This window comes from Saimiri boliviensis, chromosome 1 (assembly GCF_048565385.1).
Source record: "Saimiri boliviensis isolate mSaiBol1 chromosome 1, mSaiBol1.pri, whole genome shotgun sequence".
In the NCBI taxonomy this organism is placed as follows: domain Eukaryota; kingdom Metazoa; phylum Chordata; class Mammalia; order Primates; family Cebidae; genus Saimiri; species Saimiri boliviensis.
Window position 1 is genome coordinate 22,747,566 of NC_133449.1, and position 21,644 is coordinate 22,769,209.

The following is a 21,644-nucleotide window of genomic DNA, read 5'->3' on the forward strand; positions in this document are numbered from 1 at the left end:
AATTCAGTAATCTTTTCTTCTGCAATATCGTATCTGCTGTTTCAACCAACATCTTTACCATCCAACATCCCTTCCATCCAGCACCTTTTCCATCTCAGATATTTTCTTTGTCTATATTTTTCTGGCCTCAGGGGTCAGAAAACTTATTCTTCAAAGGACCAGATAGTAAACATTTTAAGCTTTAGGAGTCATAAATGTTTCTGTCACATTTTTTACACCATTTTTAAAGTAATCTTTAAAATTTTTAAAGAAAAGAAACAACTATTCTTAGTACTCAGACCATATAAAAATAGACTCCAGGCTGGATTTGGCCCACAGACCATTTTTGAAAAACCTTGCTCTCTCTTCTTGAATATAGGCGATACATTATGACATCTATCCTTGACAACTGCCTCTATTATCTATGGCATTTTGAGTCTGCTTATATTTATAGATTGATTGATTGATTGATTCCCTCATTATGGTAATATTTTTCTGATTCTTTGTATATCTGGTAATTTTGGTAATTTTTTTGTTGGGTTGCAAAAATTGTAAAATTTACCTTAATACTTGATTTTTATATTTCTTCAAATATTCTTGAGCATTGCATTGGAACCCAGTTAAATTGCCTGAAAACATCTTGATCCTTTCAAGGCTTTCTTTAAAATGTTTTTTGTTTAGGCAGGACCAGGGTAGTCTTTAACTGACAGATGATTCTGGCCTACCACTGAGGCAGTAACCGAATGCTTCATAAACTGAACATTTTACCCAATGCCCTGTGCGTTGCAATGTTATTTTTACTCTAGTTGGCAGGAACACAATCTATTTCTGGCCTTGTGTGATCATCAAGAATTATTCCACCTGCTCCTTTCCAGGCCTTGGAAAGTTTCCTCACAGGCGTGTTGATCCTCACTAGGCAGAACCTCTAAGGTGAACCCTCTGGGACTCTCAGGAGTTGTCTCTCCATGCAGCATCCTCCCTTCTGTGCTATTTTCTCCTTTCTGATATCCTGCTCTGAGTATCCTAGCTGTCCTGGCCTCCCCAGATTCTCAATTCTATCTCCTCAACTCAGGGAGATTCCCAGGATCTGAATGATCCCCTTCTCCTCCTACAAGGTCTCTCAGGGCAGTTCAAGGGCAACCATACTGCTCCCTTCATTGTTTTCTTTACTTGGGGATCTCAGTGCACTCCAGCACTGCCTGTTGTCCAATGACAGAAAACTGTAATTCCCTGTATTTTTTTTCTCATTTTGTTGAAGAAGGAGGGTAAATCTGGCCCCATTACTCCATTCTGCTCAGAAGTAAAGTCCTGCTTTATGGATATGGAAGCTCTGCTATTGGCTTCATTCCAGAATCACCTGGAAGAACTGACCTGACTTTATTTCCAATTGTTCTCTGTGACTTTGTATGCATGTATCATCTTGATATTTCTTCTAAAACTCAGTAAGGATTGCCTGGCTCGTGGCATTGTCAGCCATTTTAATTTTCCTCTTTATGCTCTCATTTTTTTTTAAATTAATGACTGCTACTATTTTACAAATTAAGATGTGAGCACTCTCATCGATAGTTATGTTAAACAGTACAGCATCATTTTGTCATTCTGAAATATGAACAAAACACGCCAATAGATTATGGAGCAGAATGCAAGGCGATATATGGTAACCTGCTGCCGGCTACTTCTGACTCCGCCCTTGCCTCCTGGAAGCAGGCCTTTTCCTTTGTCATCAGAGGTACATTAGCTGAAAAACTCGACATGAAGTGCCTCCGCTCCTCTAGAGCAGCCTCCTGTTCTCACCTGGAAATATGCCTTCACTCTACCTGTGCAGAGAGACCTGTGAGTACTACAGTCTCATCTGGGGAGACCTGCTCCAGCCCTTCAGCACCTTCTCCATGTGTGCAGGCATTGCTGTCCAGGAGCCAACCGCAGGAGGGTCCCCAGTCAGTGTTTGGGGACTTGACTCATACTGTCAGTCTCCAGCAGCCATGCCCTTACTTGGATTTGATTTTCTTCCATAAAGAAGCACAGCCTGACTGCTACATTCTGCATATGGTTATAATTCCAGCCTCAGTCACTATCTTTGGGAACAGGTGTCATTTCACTGTCTTCCCTCCCATTATGTTTAGAAAACCTGCCCATTCCTTTTTTTTTTTTTTTTTTTTTTGAGATGGCTCTGTCACCCAGACTGGAGTGCAGTGGCATGATCTTGACTCACTGCAACCTCCACCTCCTGGGTTCAAGAGATTCTCCTGCCTCAGCCTCCTGAGTAACTGGGACTACAGGCACCCACCACCATTCTAGGCTAGTTTGTTTTTTTTTTTTTTTTTTTTTTAGTAGAGATGGGTTTTCACTGTGTTCACCAGGATGGTCTCAATCTCTTGATCTAGTGATATGCCCACCTCGGCCTCCCAAAGTGCTGGGATTACAGGTGTGAGCCACCGCACCCAGCTAGAACCTGCCCATTCTGACAAGCATGTAGATGTTTTGTCTGGACTTCATAACACTCGGATATCAGCACTGTTATGATCATCTTATTTTTCTACATCATATGTAACCTGACTCTGGGCCTCACCTATCCAGGATGTGGGATAAATTCAGTCTCTTGTCATTTTAAGAGGTTGTCTGTACATAAATGTTTTGGACTTCTGCTGTGTGCTTGGAAAATGGTGAATGATACGTTAATCTATGATTCTGGTCCATTCTCAATCGCCACCATCCCTGTGGGCTCAGAGGTACTCCTTACCATGCTGTTCCCCAGTGAAAGCAGGCTAGGCCATAACACTGTTGCCCCTGGTATCACTATTGCTCTGCACCCACCCCTCTGCAGAGCCTGACTGTGAGGCAGGGACAGTTTCTACAGTTTTCACAGATGCCAAAACCCCAGCCCCTTCCCAGTCTCCCTTCTCCAATTGTCTCCTCCACCTCTTGAATAGTGGCTTCACCCAGAACTAACAATCTGAAACATATGTTTTTTACTTATCCCTGAAGATGGATAGATAGGGGAAGGGAACGCATTCCTTCAGGTCCTTGAGAAGTAGACATTATAACTAGGTTGGACATGCAAGAGAGTTGGAGGAGGGGCAGGAGAAGAGGAGAAAGTGTTAACCCAGTGACTTAGATCTGACATCTCTGAAAGGAGACAGGGAAGGAAGAAGGATTCAGGGTAGAAGAGTCTTGGAATGCAGCACCATCTCAATGGTTCAGCAAGACCACTGGAAGGACTGAGGCCAAAGTCATCTTTTGGAGTCATCCTGCATCTTGCAGGGACGGACCTACCTTGGTATCAGGGCCATGCTCAGGCATTAGCTGGGAGCAGCCATCAGAAAGTGTAGCTTTCGTGTCAATGCTTAGTGAATTTCATAAGGCCATTGGAATAAACTTCCAAATTGTCCACAGCTTCTGACTTATATTTTCTGTTGGTAAAGAAAGTTTATGGGAAAAGCAGCTGTTGGTTTGTAGCTGCTGCAATCACCAAGAAGTGAATCTTGCTGCTTTCACCTTAAGTCCTCAGTGCCAATGACATCACACATCACACTGGCCATTTCTGCCCTCCATAGCTATGACATCTGTCAAACAATACTTGACAGACATACTTTGCTTTGTTCAAACATGAGCCACAGAAAACTCAACCTGCTCCCATAAAGTAATCCAGTATTATCATCAAGGCCACTAAATGTACTTCCTGGCACATTATCGGCAGAATGTGGTGGCGGTAGTATCTGTTACTGTGAGCAACATAGCTGTGAATTTCTTGACTGCTGGACAATTGTAAGAGCCACTGGGGCACTACAAGATGCAACCAGGGTAGTGGTAGGTGGACATAAGTTCTATGCCTACTTGGATGGAAATCTAGGTTGGGTGATAGGTCTTTGAAGGTGCTATGGTCTGAATGTTTCTGTTCTCCAAAAATTCTTATGTTGAATCCTAATCCTCAAAGTGATGGCACTTTTATGAATCAGATTAGTGCCCTGATAAAAGAAAGCCCAGAGAGCTAGCTAACCCTTCCCCCATGTGAGGATGCAGCAAGAAGGCACTGTCTGTGGAGCAGAGTGGGCCATCCTCAGACACTGAACCTGCTGGCTCCTTGATCTTGTATTTCCCAACCTCTGTAACTTTGTAAATGTAAGAAATAAATTTCTGTTGTTCTGTTGTTTTTTCTTTTTCTATTTTCTTGTTTGTTTGTTTGTTTTGAGACGGGGTCTCACTCTGTCACCTAGGCTGGAGGGCAGTGGCACCATCTCGGCTCACTGCAATCTCCGCCTCCCAGGTTCAAGTGATTCTCCTGTCCCAGCCTCCCAAGTAGCTGGGATTACAGGCATGCACCACCATGCCTGATTAATTTTTGTACTTTAGAGAGAGGGTTTCACTGGCCAGGCTGTTCTCAAACTCCTGACCTCAAGTGATCTGCCCGCCTGGGCCTTTCAAAGTGCTGGAATTATAGGTGTGAGCCACCATGCCCGGCTTGTTGTTTCTAAATCACCCAGTTTATAGTATTTTCGTTATAGCAGCCACAATGAGTAAGACAAAAGGTAAAGCAGATTCAGCCTGATGGACCTCTTCCCTGAGAATTCATGAAGCCACAGTGGCAGAGGCTCAGCTAGCAGGAACACATGCAGCCTTGCACAACTCTTCAGAAGCAATTTCCTCACACCCTCTAGCAAACCTCCTAGAGACCCACAACTTGCTGGGTAAACTAAGGCAGAGGAGTCAAGCCAAAACCCAACACCACTCTCTCTATATGCCTCCCCTTCAGGTATAAGCTATTGGGCCACATGGCTTCAGATGTGACCTTCAATAAACATCATGAAGACCTGACAGTTCCTTGTTTCTGCTAACAAACTGCTCCTTGTCCATTCAAATGTCTCAGTGACAGCATCCCCCTTTGAAGCCTCTCTGGCCCCCCAGTGCATCCGTGGCCTGCAGCTGGGCTCTCCCTAGGTGAAGGGTGGACGAAATAGTCCAGGTTGGGCAGTGCAGCCTAAGTGGGGCAGCCCACGTGGATCAGCCCAGGGATCTGACCACCTCCTGGCAGAAGCCAGAGTGCAAAATGGATTAATTCCTGGAGGTAGTTATCAGCGGTATACCTGGGAGTCACTGTCACTTGCAGAACTGACAACAGGCTATTTTCAAGATTATTTTTTCCTACTTACTTACTTAGTTTATTTATTCATCACATACCTACTGAGGCCCAGCTCTGTGTCAGACCCACTACTAGGGGCCTGGGATACAAGGACAAACAAGGAGCTGTTGAAATTGTTGAAGGGAGGAGCTTGACCCTGGATTCGGGTCATGAAAGTGGAAAAGAAGGAACTTGGCCTCATTCCCTAGACCAACAACAACAACAACAACAACAACGAAAAGAAATAATAAAAAAATAATTAAAGGAAAAAAACAGAAAACACATGGGTGGATTTGAGAGCTATGTAAGAGGACTAAAACTAAGCCATTTTGAGCACATACTATATGCCAGGCAGGACCAGCTAGATAATTTGCAGGGCTCATTGCAACATGAAGATGTGGGAACAGTTGTTGCAAAAGCTGGAAAAGATTTTTCCTTTCTTTCTCAGTCTCTCCATCTCTCTAGGCAGCAGCACAATTTTAGAAAAATTCAGCAAGGCTAATGGAAGTCCTCAAGCCAAAGTCTGAGGACTCAGGAAGAAACCTGAGTCTTACTAGAATGGGCTTGCCTTAGGGATACTCACTGGGTGAGCGCAGACCCTCACAGGCGCCTGGGTTCCCGTCCTGTGGCTCAGAGCCACGCCCTCACCCAGGTCCCTGCTGGGCACAGAAACCACCGGAAGTTGCTGGGCCAAGGGAGGCAAGCAAGCACCTGAGAATCCATGCTAGAGATGTGGTGGATGGGTGGGACCCCCAGTGCTTGTGCCACTGTCACGTTGCATTTCGTTTACAAAACGTAAGTTCAAAGATAGTATTATGGGCTGGGAACAGTGACTCATACCTATAATCCCAGCATTTTCAGAGGCCGTAGTGGGCAGATCACCTGAGGTCAGGAGTTCAAGACCAGCCTGGCCAACATGGAGAAACCCCATCTCTCTAAAAAATATAAAACCTAGCCAGGTGTGGTGGCACACACCTATAGTCCCAGCTACTCAGGAGGGTGAGCAAAAGAGTCACTTGAACCCGGGAGGCAGAGGTTGCAGTGAGCCAAGATCATGCTACTGCACTCCAGCCTGGGCGACAGAATGAGACACCATGTCTAAAATATCTATATATACACATAGTGTTATGAAACTTCCAAGTCAGCAGCCACAGAGCATCAAACTCATGTCAGACTCTGTGATGCAAGAATGAGTCAGGTGCAGTTCCCACCCTACCCACTGTGACAGGGGAAGAAACTATGGGGATACTCTTGGGACTTAGGAGAGGGTGGACAGAGGAAGTGAGACCTACCTGAGGTGTAAACTCTAACCAGCTGCTGGGAGAAAGAAGAAGTGGAGCAGAGGAACCTTCCAGCAGAAGGAACATCATCCGCCAAGGTCCGGAGGTGAGGCGGCAGAAAGCAGGGTCCGCCTGGGGAACTGCAGCTTCTCTAGCTCAGAGTAACTGAAGTGAAACGGGAATGGGCAGAAATGAGACTGGACAGGTAAAAGGGCAATGCAAGGATTTTTTTTTAATTTATCCTAAAAGCAAGAGGAGAATTCCTAAGACATTTCAAGCTAGGAAGTGAGATGATCAGCAAATTTCACCATGGGAAGGTCACCTTGTCACACTTGCAGAAGCTGGATTGAAGTTGGGCAAGATTGGAAGCAAGGAAGCCAGTCGGGATACTGGCACGATCATCCTGGAAAAACAGCCTGGTGGCCTGTGGGATTGCAGAGATATTGAGGTGGCAAAACTGCAGAATCTGGTGGACAATTGAACATGATAGGTGAAACAGAAGAGGGAGTCGTAGAGGATGTTCATGTCTCTCCTCATAAACCATGTGGATAGTGGTGTCAATTCCCTGAGCCAGGCACTGCGAGGAGAGGAGTGGATTGGAGGGGAGGGGGAGAAGAGCTCAGCTTTCCACCCACTGCCGGAGCTGCTCAGGAGACATCCAGATGGGAATGTTTGGCAGACACTGGGATGTACGGCTCTGGTGTCAGGTGAGGATTCCAGGCTTGGGTGAGGCACTGAGAATTTTCAGCATGCCCCTGGTAATTGTTATGGGTTGAATTGTGTCCCCTGAAAAGATGTCAACATTCTAACCCCCAGTACCTGTGAATGTGACTTCATTTGGAAACAAAGTCTTTGCAGATGGCCAAGCAAAGATGAGGTTATTAAGATAGGCCCTATCCCAATAGGAGCATGTCCTTGAAAGAGTAAATGTGGATACAAAGGCAATCATGCACACAGGGGAGAAGGCCATGTGACAATGAGGGCAGAGGTCAGGGTGATGTGTCCACAAGCCAAGGAATGCCAAAGTCACCAGAAAACCACCGGAAGCTGGAAAAGCCCCAGAAAGGAACACAGCAATGAAGCCATGAGAGGGTAAGCGGTCTTTCCAACGATTTGAACACCCAATGAGGGAGCGGCAACCTCTCTGGTAAGGAAGCACCGTCACCTGCCCTTCCAAGCAGATGCCGGGATTGCCAGGCTGAAGGGCCATGGGGCCTCACAAATTCCTTCACTTAAGCCTCTTTGTCAGCAGCCTCCTCCATCATTTCATATTTATTTTCCTTTTCAGGTCATAAGAAAATTACCTTAACTTTGGAGTCAGACACTCCTGTGTTAAAGCACCATAAATACAGTTTCTAGAAGATTCCATCCTATCTCATGCTACCTGCTAGGGCTTTTCCTACCCTTGGGGACCTCACCCTTCTCCTGGCAGTTTTCCTATCTTCTTTTACCCCAAAACCCTGATCTTCCAGCTGCTATCTCACTTCCCCCTAGCCTGCCTGCCCTCCCTCCCGCCTGCCCTGGTAATTCTCATCATATAGCTCTGTGACTGATGAAAAGGAAGTTAATCAGAGTGCAGTCAGCTGTACCTTCGAATCATGGACTCATTTTGAGGTGCCTTAATTGAACCGTCTCCCTGGGAAAGATGAACTGTGGATAACAATCAGGAAGGCTTGTGCAAAGGGTACAGAGATGTGCCTTCTAAAATGAATATATGTCAAAGTCAGATGACAGGAACCTTAGGTTCACCAAAATCATTCAATCAGCCAGTTATTCACTCAACAAATGTTTACTGTGGGCCCCAGACCAGGTTAGGAGCTGGAGGATATCTCTCCAGGAACGTGGGTCTACGGGTCTGCGGCTGTCATTGCCCTCAAGCTGTTTTCTCTGCCTCTTTAGGAAGAAAGCTGAAGGCAGCTGGAGTGGGCTTCCTTCTGACACCCAAGAAAGAGATGACAGGCTGAGAAGGTGGCCTGAGTGTGAAAACCCTCTCAGCACTAGCTAGCTTCACCTGCCAGAAGGAAGCAAAAGAGATTGCAGCAGACACTAGCAAGTTCCTTTCAAAACGGTTTCTCTTTTTGCTAGACAGAGCTGTCAGGTTACACTTCCTACCCTTCTTGCAGCTGCTTGTATACATGTTTTCACCAATGGGAACATGGGCAGGATGGATGGGTGCTCCTCCAGGCCCAACCTACAGAGCCGAGCCTCCCACACAATCTTCCACCTCCATCTGCCCAGACTGTAGGCAGGGTCATAGAGAAGACAGGAGAGGACCCTTGGAGGTGGAAGAGCCACCAAAAGCAAGTATACTTTAGAGCAGAGCCCTACTCTCCCAGCCACTGGCAGCCCCACATTGGATGCGAGATGCTAAGCCTTTGAGATCTGGGGCTATTGTTACAATAGTTCATCTTCCCTTATTAACACAAAGAGTGAGGGAAGGGCTGCACCCTTGGTCTCCATGCTCCCTGCATCCAAGACTCAGTTTCATTGGTGCCAGGTACATTCAGGCCAACCTTCCCCAAATGAGGGCACAGCTGAAGGGCAGGACCCACTCAGAGAGGGCTTTGAAAAGCAGTCTCTTCCTCATTGGCAGAAGCTGTGTCCAGGTGAAGCCAAGCTCTGAGCTGCAAATTGCATTCCCAACTATTTCAACGAGAAAATGAGCCCACTCTACCTCCCTGCTAGTGGAAAGCTAAAAGCAAAGTCTGTAGGTACTGAAGCCAAGAGACTTACTAGACTCCCTAAAATTCCGGCTCAGGAGTCTCTGGTCATTCAAAATCAGATAAGGACAGAGGCCAAATTCAACTAAAGATAAATTCCAGCCAGTGTCTATGCTCAGGAAGAATAATGAACAAAGGCAATCAGTTCCTGTTTATCCTGGAAAAATCATTGGCTACCTTCAGCAAGTCCATGTATCACCATTCTAGATGTCAATCCCAGAGAGTACTAATTTAGCTTGGGGGCCTGCTATGAAATGCAACCCAGCTGATATTCAAACATGCATAAATATCGTCATTTGCTAATAGTGGTTAATGGCTTTAATCACAGAATAAAACAAATCAATAATTAACCTTAGCAAGTAGAAGTGCAACTAGGATTCAAAAATAATGAATTCGTTAATGGTTCTTGCAGCCATTAGTGCATATATGTCAAGGTAAATATGCAGAAATGTGCCCATTTGCAAGGAGCTAATCTGTTTATAAATGTCAGATTATGACTCAAATTGCACCATGTCTTGAAGGAGGGTAATAGGTAACACATCCACCAAGTTATAGCTAATGTATTAAGAAAACGATAAGCTTACACACGAAACCATTTATTTACCACCCCAACCTCATAATGTGTACAGGGTCTATGACAGAAGAAGGTGGCAGAGAGTGGTAGAGTGGCCCCTCAGCTTAAAGAGACCGGGTGCCAGCAAATCACAGAATTATAGCCATATAGTAATGGCTCCAACAGAGGGGTGTTTTAAGGCTGAGCAGTGCACAAGCAGAGGCACAAATCTGCCTGGGAAAGCCTAGAAAAGGTCATGCTTCTTTCTGACAAAGGAGGGGACAATTGAATTAGGTCTTACAGGATGGGTAGAAGTTGCCAGATAGAAAAGAATGAAAGGCAAAAACAAAAACAAAAATTAAGAAAAAGAGCATGATGTGTCCAATGCATTCAAGTATATCCATGTGGCTGCAAAGCCAGGAGCTCTTGGACACAGGGGGTGACAAGCTGGTGAGTCAGAGTGAGCCCAGACACAGAGAGTCTTGGGCATTTTGCTGAGGTTCTTTTGTTTTGTTTCTGCTTTTTTCTAATAGACGATGAGAACCACGGAAAGACTAACCCATGAGTAATTAGAAATAAGATATGGCAGGGAGCGGTGGCTCACACTTCAAATCCCAGCACTTTGGGAGGCCAAGGTGGGTGGATCACAAGGTCAGGAGATTGAGACCATCCTGGATAACACAGTGAAAACCCATCTCTACTAAAAATACAAAACATAAGCTGGGCATGCTGGCAGGCACCGGTAATCCCAGCTATTTGGGAGGCTGAGACAGGAGAATCACTTGAACCCGGGAGGTGGAGGTTGTAGTGAGCTGAGATCGTGCCACTGCACTCCAGCCTGGGCAACAGAGTGAGACTCCATCTCAAAAAAAATAAAAATAAGTACGATACAATAGCACTGAGAATTTTGTTCGTATGCGTTTAGAGTCAGTAGAAATGGGCCTTCTTATAGGAAATATATGTTTATCTTGTTTGTCTCAAATCATAAGCAATTACCCTGGAGGCTCAAGTGATGGAATAATTTTCAGGATTTCAGAAGTATGGAGCTGGACAACCTCTGATAAATACAGAGATTTTTCACCCAAAGGCCAGCCTGTATTTGGATCATATTCAGTTTTATTTACAAGTGAATATGATTTGTTTGGTGAAGTTTGTTTTTCATCTAAAATTTGAACAAGTACCAGTTCTATTTAGATACAGTGGCAAAGTCTCTCTCCTATTTATGAAAAGGGATATGGCAGATGCCTTTGGTTATCAGTGGCCAAAGCCCTCGTCCTCCAGGCTGAGAGACAGTGCCCATACCCCTTCCTCCTGACTTGAGTAAATTCTTATTGGTAAAAGCCAACATAGAGGTTGCATTCTCCTTGCTGGTGATTGGTTTAGGCACAGTCCTGTGGCTAAATTCTGACCAATGGTATGTCAGATGAGATCTGTTGGGGCTGCAGGGTAGTTTCTCTTTCTGATAAAAAGGAGCACACTCTCTCGTATTCTATCTCAGGAACTATTAGGAGGCTATTGTAGGGAGGACAGCCTAAAGACATCCAAGTCCTAGGAACAGAGCCTGAGTCCTCCATCATGCAGTTGAGTCCTGAAGTCACTAACGTGGAGTGACTCTACATTCAGGCTTCTTGTCTGAGAGAGTAAATCCCTTCTTGTTCAAGGCAGTTGAGTCAGAGTTTTCCTGTTTGGCCCAGGGCATCCTCAGTATCTCAGGGGGCCCGTGGCATACCTGGTTCAGCTGGAACACACCAATGCCACCATCTTGGTGGTAACGCCAGCCTTCATTCTAATGGGTCAGAGCCTGTGCTGTTGAATATTTCACCACCCCTTGTCTCAGCAACTGCAGGAGTCTCTCAGGATGAACACTGAGCATCTGATTGATTGTTTCCAGATGACCAGAAAGTCCAGATCTTTACACTCTCAAAGATAAGAAGTATCTTATCTTTGGAGATAACATTATGGAGATAATATTCAGAATCACAGATTCATTTATTGTTATTTATGTGCTACTCATGGTTCTGGGTGCTAAGGAAGACACCTAAAATATGTTGTTGTTGTTGTTGTTTACCTCTGAGAACTTAGAGTTTATTAAAGTAAATATGATGCAACAATAAAATAAGGCAAAATGTGATAAATGCCAAGGAGTGACCCCACAGAAGATTCCATGTCTATCTTTGAGTGTTCAGAAAATACTTGATAAAGGAAATTCAGGGAAGAGGGCAGCTAATCTGGATATAGACAAAAGTATTAAAAAAGATTAATGAGAGCAGTGGCTCATGTCTATAATCCCACTTTGGGAGGCTGAGGTGGCCTGATCACTTGAGGTCGGGAGTTCAAGACCAGCCTGGCCAACATGGCAAACCCCCATCTGTACTGAAAATACAAAAATTAGCCTGGCATAGTGGCATGAGCCCATTATCCCAGATACTTGGAAGGTTGAGGAAGGAGAATCACTTGAACCTGGGAGGTGGAGTTTGCAGTGAGCCGAGACCACACCACTGCACTCCAGGGTGGGTGACAGAGCAAGATTCCATCTAAAAAATAAAAAATTAATAACAGTAACAATAACTAACATGTACTGAGTGCTTGGTATGGGTCAGTCAGTTTTCTATGTCCTCTATATTAACTCTTTTAATCTTCACTGCAACCTGATAAGGTGGGCATATTGTTTATCCAATTTACAGATGAAGAAACTGAGGCACAGAGCAGTTAGGTAACTCACCTAAGATGACATACTCCTTGGATTACGGAGATAATATTCACATTCACACAGCCTGTGAGCATCTGATGGTAAGAGTAGCATGAATAAAGAAGGAGCCAAGTGAGGAGCTGGGGAATAGAGTTAAAAGGGAAGTGCCAGGAGGCAAGGGGGAAAAGGTGGTCAGGGCCAAATCCCAGACACTTGGAATGAGAATATGAGATTTCAATTGCATTTGGAAAACATAAAGTGCCATTGCCAATTTGCAGGTCTTGTAAAAGGAGGCTGACATGATCATTCTATGCCAGAGTGATCACTCTGATTGTAGCGTTAAGAATGGATTCACCAGGGGCACCTCTGGAGGCAGGAAGGCCAGGGCCACAGCTCTAATGGGAGCAGTGGGGATGGAGAGGAAGGGATGGGTGAGGGGATAATTAGGAAGTGAGGCCATAGGACTTGGTGACTGTGGAATAAGAAGAGGGAAGAGACTCACGTGAGTCTCAGGTTTGAGGTTTGGGAGGTAGTTCAAGATGGCACCAATAATAAAGGCCATTTCTTGAGACAAAATCAGCAAGCTCAGCAGGTAAGGGGAAGAAAGTTCAGCTCGGGGGCATTGCAAATATTTAGAGCACTAGCTTGATTAGATAAGACAAGCAACACAGCACTGACCGGAAGGCGATCTATGGAGCCACTGGGAAACTAACATGTAAGAATAAAAAGCAGGAGCCCTGTGCCATTGTGACAGCCAGATATATCCTATCACCACTACTGATAGATCCACCGTGTCATCATAGCTGATAGGTATGGTGCCACAGTGACAGACAGGCATACCATGGTGACTAACAGGCAGACCAGGTCACCATAACAGATAGCCTGTGTCATCATGATAGAAAAATACTACAATGACACCTTGACAGACAGAAACCTCGTGTCACAGTGAGAGACAGGTACCATCTATCATGAAGACACACAAGTATACCAATTATTATGGCAGGTACACCATGTCATAGTGACAGACGTGACATCGTCAGCACTGTCTTTACAGCCTACCATGGCGTGACCACAGCACATATTTAGTATATCATCATGGCATACCAATACGATGAGTCAGCATGAGAGAGAGAACTAGCCTGTTGTATGTCAGATAAACAACATCTTAGCAAGTAAAAGACACAGAGCAGTGGTATGACAAGTTTACAGTGCCATTGTTATAAGTGAGCTGAATCACGTCCATGCTTGAGGAAAATGATATTACTCATGTACATAGTTATAAAGCTACTGTATCATTTTAAACAATGGTGCAGATGTGCATTTTGCTCAAACAGTCCTTGCAATATATGCTGAGAACTCACTACTCAGGTTAGAGGTCCCTGTGATAGTTGGTGTTACTGCTATCTGGTCTCATCCCTCCACGAAGGTAGCAGCCAGAGGGAAAGCAAGAGTTCCTCTAGAATGGCAACCAAGTGTTTTCCACCACTATACTCAGTTTTTTAAAACTACGTGGCATTTACTATATGCCAAGCACCATTTTAAGCGCTTTCACATTCTAACTTAATCCTTATAACAACCCTATGGGGCAGGAATATCATTCCCATTTTATTTATAAAGAAAATTAGGCATGAAAAGGTCATGCTGCTAGTGGGCAGTGAAGTTGGGATTCGAAGCCAAGCAGTGTGGCCCAAGGTTCATGCTCTTTGTTTATTCCAGGATCCTGGCTCTTAACCTCTATACAAATGCTGCCTCTGCACCTGTCAGAACGCTTTCAGTTGCAAGCAACAGAACCCATGTCAAACTGGCTTGAACAGTCAAAGGAACATACTGGCCCCCATAACTAAACTGGGTGTGGCCTCAGACAAAGCTTGATTCAAAGGCTTCAGGGATGTGAGCAGGACCTGACTTCTCTCTTTCTTTTTTCCCCCTTTTTACATTTTCATTATTTTAGATTCAGGGTGCAGGTTTGTTACAAGGGTATGTTGTATGATGCTGAGGTTTTGGCTTCTATTGATCCTGTTGCCAAAATAGTGAACACAGTACTCGATAGGAAGTTTTTAAGCCTTGCGCCCTCCCTCTCTTCCCACTTTTGGAGTCTCCAGTATCTATTTTCCCCATCTTTATGTCCATGGGTACCCAATGTTTAGCTCCCACTTATAAGTGAGAACACGCAATATTTGAGTTTCTGTTTCTACATTAATTCATTTAGGCTAATGGCCTCCAGCTGCATTCAACATGTTCCTGCAAAGGATATGATTTCATTCTTCTTTATGACTACATAGTGCTCCATGGTGTATATGTACCATATTTTCTTTATCCAGTCCACCAATGATGGCACCTAGGTTGATTCTATGTCTTTGCTATTGTGAATAGTGCTACAATAAACGTATGAGTGCAGGTGTTTCTTTGGTAAAATAATTTCTTTTCTTCATATGGTGTTGCTGGGGCAAATGGTAGTTCTCTTTTTACTTCTTTGAGAAATCTCCAAGCTGATTTCCACAGGGGCTGAACTAAATTACATTTGACCAACAGTATATAAGCATTCTCCTCTCTCTGCAGCCTCACCAAGAATCTGTTGTTTTCTGACTTTTCAGTAATAGCCATTTGGGCTGGTATGAAATGATATCTCATATATGTGATATATGAGATATGAGATATGAGATATGAAAACCACAAAAATCTGGTTTTCATTTGCATTTCTCTGATAGTGATGGTGAGCATTTCTTCATACATTTGTTGGCTGCTGTGTCTTCTTTTGATAAGGGTCCATTCATGTCCATTGTTTACTTTTTAATGGGGTTATTTGCTTTTTGCTTGTTGATTTGAGCTCCTTATAGATGATGGATATTAGTCCTTTGTCAGATACATAGTTTGCAAATATTTTCTCTTATTCTGTAGGTTGGTTGTCTGTTTACTCTGCTGGTAGTTTTTGTTGTTGTTGTTTTACTTTTATTTTTTGCTGTGTAGAGGCACTTTAGTTTTTTAGGTGCATCCGTGAATATTTTGTTTTGTTGCATTTGCTTTTGAGGACTTTGTCATAAATTCTTTGCCTAGGCTGATGTCCATAAGAGCATTTCCTAGGTTTTCTTTTAGAATTTTCATAGTTTGAGTTTTTACATTTAAGTCTTTAAACAATCTTGAGTTAATTTTTGTATACAGTGAAAGCTAGGAGCTAAGTTTCATTGTTCTGCATATGGCTAGCCAGTCCTTTTCCCATTGTTTGTTTGTTTGTTTTTTTTGTGTTTTTTTTTTTACATTGTCAAAGATCAGTTAGTTGTAGATATGCAGCTTTATTTCTGAGTTTTCTATTCTGTTCCATTAATCTATGTGTCTATTTGTATACCATTGCCATGCTATTCTAGCTATTGTAGCCTTGTAATATAGTCTGACTGACTTCTCACTCTTGATATCTCATTTAAACCTTCTTGGCCTTGGCTCTATCCTCTGCAGACTACCTGTGATTGTTGCCAAATGACAGCCCTCAGCCCCTGGACATGCTTTTGGGTTCTGATCCAGAGCAAAAGAGAGGTCTACATATCTAATACCTCAAACAAAAGTCTTTGGATTGACTCCTGCTGGTTCTTAATGACCTGATTTAAGTCATGGGATGTTCACCAAACTAATCACTGTGACCAGCTGCTGGGAGAATGGTGTATGCCAATGGGATTCACTGATCCAGTTAATAAGGACCCACACCTAAAACTGGGGAGAAAGGCAACCCCTTCTAAGCCAGAGCCATGGCAAACCTCCCTTTTGGTGGAGAAAATGGTGGAATAAAGTGTGAGGAGGAAATCAAAAGATGTCCATTATGCCATCTCATCTCCACCACCTACATTCATACCTGACACACAGGAAATGCTCACAGTGTGATCGCTGTATTGACAGATGGATAGAAGGATGGATGGACAGAGGGATAGAAGGAGGAAGAGAAGGGGAGAAGGAGGGAGGGAGGGAGGAAGAGAAGGTAGATGCATGGAAATCTCATAATTAGGACAGAAGAGCCGTACTGGAACATTTTCCAACCTTCAGAAACTCCAAATTGGTTGCCAGAAAGAGTCACTTAGATCATGGAAGAAGAGGGGAGCATCTAGAATCCCTGACCTGAATGAGACATGTTTCTCCCAGAACTCACAACTTTGCCCACAAAGTCTCTTCACTGGTTATAATTAGTATGTTGGCTTAGGTAACCATTCCAGACTTTTGACTTTGAGAGAAGACTTATTCGCATCTCCTCAAGGTCCTAAGTGAGTCCAGTTCTTCCCTCTAGAGTGAAATTCACAGATCGCACTGTGAGGCTCAACTGCCTCCCCTCACACAGCCATGGTCCTCGCAAACCTCCAGGGAAACTACTGTGTCCCCACCTCTGCTTGGAAGCCTCCCAGATTTGGTTTGTGTGTTTAAGATAATTTATTCTGGGTTTCGTTTAAGTGTATTTCATTTTAAACCAATTAGAAGGCCACTGAGGAAGGAAAATATAAAGGAAAACATACTTTCCATTGAAGGAAATGTCAGTTTTCTTTCACAGCACCAAATATAAAACATTAGAATTTACTCTACTCTGGTCTCCTAAAATAAATCAATCCACCTGTGCACACTGGTCCAAGAATAATTAAAGAACCCTGTAGGCGCAGGCATTAGAGCAGCCCTGGTTCCTTAATGTCCCTCTCCTTGCCTCATCACCCATGCCCAGGCACTGCACCCTGGCACCCAGGGTTTCCTTGAAACTAACTGATGGACAACATATATGGACTCAATTTTCAACTTTGGTTCCAATACCCCCAGTAGATATCACTTGCCATATTGACATTTCCACTCCATGTCACACCCTAGGGCAAGGGGATCACAAGGTGAGGTCTGTGTCAAACTCTAGCCCCTGCCTGATACCAGGAGAGGCCAACAAGATACAAAGGAAGATCTTTAGAATCATGAAAGCTCGTAGAGATTGTATTGTCAAACACCTAATAACGCCATTGAGGAACATAAAATGCAAAAGGGAAAGGAACTTGCCTAGGGCCACACTGAGATAAAAACCAGACTTAGAACTGAAGCTTCCCAACTCCCAGGCTAGGGCTTTTTCCAGCACTTCACGTCCTTACAACCTTGATCTTACACAATGACCACATATTCCTCATGCCATGTATATCCTGACTATCCAACATGTGTCCATATGTGTGCTCGTGTGTGTACACGCACACACAGGAAAAGGGAGTGGTAAAGAGAAAAAAGAGGAAGACCTTCGGAGGACACTTACAGGGGATAGCACAAACATTCCTCCAGCTTGGCAATCCTCACCTTTCCAAAGAGATGAGAGAGAACTGAACATACAACAGCCTTGCTGGGCACAAGGACACAGGCTATTTCTACCAGAAACCCAAAGGAATTCAGCACTTGGATTTCTGAATGCATATTCCTAAAAGACCTTTCCGCCACTCTTGCAGACATACCTCCCATCCTCGCAGCAGTACTCAAGGGGTCAGGCAAGCAAGGACTGGTGGGTTAGTGGCTTGGGAGATAAAGGGAAAATCTGTCATAGCCTTTTTTCCAATGTCTCTGCCCTTATTTTAGAAACTACTTTGTCAAATTAAAAGACTGAAGATACTTGTAATTATATTGAAAATCAAAGTCACTTAGGAATCTAGAAAATGGGAATGACCAGGACCTGGTTTGGAGAAAGGATTGAAAGGTAGAGTCACCAAGGCTAAGGTGGCTTCCAGTGTTGCTGGTCATCCCTGCCAGCTGTGGCTGGAAATAGAGACTTTCTAGAACCATCATAACTCCCAGGGGCCATCTGACCATCATACAGTGGGAGGAACAGATGACTAGAGCCTAATTGAACCCTGACTGCTGGCCACACCTCATAATCTCAGGATTATGCCTCTCTCTAGACAAGAATTCACAGTGTACTGCATGAGCCTCCTCTTTTATTGGATTGTCAATTTCTTGAGGCTAGGGATCCAGATGGGTTCTTCTCTTTGTATCCCTCAGTCCCTGCAGAAACCTTTGCCCAGGATCAAAACTCAGGAAATGTTATAGGGAGATTACCATGTCTGCTTCGTTCTCAGCCATGCCACATCCTCCTTCCCGTGAACCCAGAGACTTTGCTTGTGACACCTTAGTCCTGCTGAGCGAGAACTCTGCTGTGAGTACATACATCTTAAATCCATGTGTGTCTGAACTCCTAAAAAGTAGAGTATATTTATTTATTACTCATTGGTCCCTACTGCAGTGCTAGGACACCCAAGCACGAGAATGAACAAATGAAGATGAAGCTGTTGTCTCAATGGAGGCTCCACTTTATGTGTCCTTCATAGAGTAGGTATCCCACAAATGTTTGTCTTTGAAAATGTTTGATCAGTCCTTCCTTTCAGAAAGCCACAGATTGATCACTGCCATCCCTGGCTCAGAAGCACATAGACTGCCTGTGAAAATTCAGGACAGGAGGTGAAGGAAGCCAGGGAGAAGGCCCATGTCTGTAGGATTTTCAACCTAAATGCTAGGAAAGGGAAGAAGTCATTTCTGGTTGATTCCAAAGTTACATCAGGCAATTAAACCCAGGGGGACTGCCATAAGGTCAGAAGTCAGCAAAGCCAAATTTCCAAACAAAGCTGGAATACATTTAAAGCACTGCTTAAAAATCTCCAAAGACAAAAATAAATAGCTGAAGAATGATGTTTCAAAACTCAGATTTAACTCAGCAAGCGACAGTTCAGCAAGATGAGCTATGAGCCAGGCAGTGAGACAAGAGCATGAGCTCATCCTCTGGCCACCCACAGCCTGACCCAGCCTGCCGCGGGCCAGAGCGGTGCAAGCTCAGGCTGGCTTTTTAAAAGGTGGAGAGAAATGGATGTGACTGACCCCAGGGTCCAGAGTAAAGACTTACTTGGATATCTAGTGCAGCTGGTTCCAGATAAGACACGGTTTTGAGGTGGGGTGGAGTGGGGAAGGAGGCTAAAGAGGAAGGATAGAAAGGCAATTTGTAAAATCTTTGTATTGTGATAAAAATCCAATACAGTTTGACTGAGTGAGGGCCTGAAATTCCATCAGTTCTGTGAACCATTCCCAGGGTGGAAGGGAAGGGGCTGGGTTTTATCGTGTGAAAAAGCCAGCAATGAAAGAACTGTCCCGCAGTCCGGGCACAGCCAAGCTGACATTTCAGCCCAAGATGCATTCCTTTTAAGGGCCAGGATTTTCAAGAATGTGTTTTTCAGCCTCTCCCACAAGCTCACACAGGCAAAGCTGAGGCAGAGGGAGCTGTGTGCGCAGTGAGATGTGCTTTTCTCATTACCCTCAGATGCCTTCCGAGGCTCACTCATGGACGCTTCCCTCCTGGCGCCTTTCCCAGACAGTGGGGGCTTGGCTGGAGGGCTGTGGAGAGGAACACGCTTTGGAAGGAGGGTAAACGGCGATGGTTTCAAGTCCAGCTACACTGAGGACTCACTGGATTTCATCTGGTCAGGTCATATCAAATGTGAATTCAAGGAAAGAGTGCTGCCCTGCCTCAGACATCCACTGATCTAGCCTCTTGTCTGTGAAAAGTTCAAGTCTGAACATTGCTCCAGGTGACCTGGCACGCATTCATTCATTCACTCATTCATTCATTTAATAAATACTTCTCAACCCTCTTTATCCAAATACATGCAAAAAAAATAAAAATAAAAATAGCGTCAGCCCTGAAACAATCTCCTCTCAATCACAAAACCACCACTTGAGCTGTTGTTCTGATCATGGGCTGTGATACTTTGCTCAACTCTGCCATGGTCTCTTTCTGGAGTGAAAGGAGGAGACTGTGCTTCTGGAAGCCTAGAGATTGATCGTGGCTGTTACTTTAATGCTCTCAGCCAACCAAGCAAGATGTACGAATTGAGTATGGCCTATGGGTTCTATGAATCAAAAGAGACCAGAATAGACCCCAGTTCTGGAAATCTGTGTTTGGGATATGAGATTTCACTTTACAGACATGTTTCACAGGGATGTTTCAATCCAGAATATTAATGATCAAACATTCAAAGTCATTCCAAATCTTCCATACACAGTAGACTCTTGAGAGTAAGTGTACTGGTGGGCATTTATTATTATTGCTCGGTTAAAGCTGAACTTTTTTCATTATAACAATAGGGATCCTTCTTGCTTTGAGCTTTATAACAATCAGCAACTGAGAGTAAAACATCTCTAGGTAATTTGACAAGTAATGTTTCTGCATTGTTACCAAAATTATATATAAAACTAAATTCTAAGCATTGAAGGTAGCCAGAAAGTCTTAGAAGCCCCAGGTGAAAGCATTCACTAAGCACAGTATCCAATGCCTACACAATTTTTTCAGTCTCTAAATTATTTCATAAACATCCTTTGCATTTTACAGTGCAATTAATGCTGGTTGATCTCAATATAGTACTCTTTTCCACACAAAATTAGATGGCTTTTGAGGCAGAAGCTACATATCGTTGCATTAAGAGAATTTTGGATGCTGAAAGGCACAAACCATGCTTATGAGCACACGCATTCCTACACATATGACAAATATCAATTCTCAGTGAGCACTCTAAGAACAGCAGAAACCCATAGTATTAGAAAGAACATCCAATGCTTCTTGACCTCAGAGAAACCCGCACCCAAAACAGGTCAACAGTCACATTTCCTAAACTGTAACACAAAGATATTAATAGGTGTGATAGGTTCATAGGTGTTAAGATATTAACAGGTATTCTGCCATAGAAAGATTCAGTGGTCAACTAAGTCTGGAAAATGACAGACGAAACAAGCCAAATAAGTGGGGAGTTTTTTGTTTGTTTTTACTGTTGATCTTCAGCATGCCTTTAGTATACTAATACACACTGTGCATTCCATGGAGTACACACCATTTTCTGCACCCGTCTTTGATAGGGGCTACCACTCTCCCATGGGAAATACATCTATAGAGGACAATTATCTCTGGCTTGGTCACAAATATTTTAAGAATCATCTTGGCCCTGTAGATTTTCTTTGACCCATACATGTAAAGATGGTACCTCCCTCCTTGTACCTCCTCAGTACTTTGAATGTAACACTCTGAATCCCAAATATTTTCTATTGTACAATTCCTTATGTATTCACTTATATTCATGTATCCCAACTTACATATGTGGATATACACAGATCTGTCTCCCCCATTAGACTGTGATCTCCTTTCAAGGTACAAATTCTACAACATTCATTCCATGTGTCTTCAGTGCCTGGTCCATGGTCATCATCCATTAATCCTAGTAGAATCTATGAATGAGCAAATGAATGAATGCCACTGTGAAAAAATAACCTACTCTAGACCAGGTGT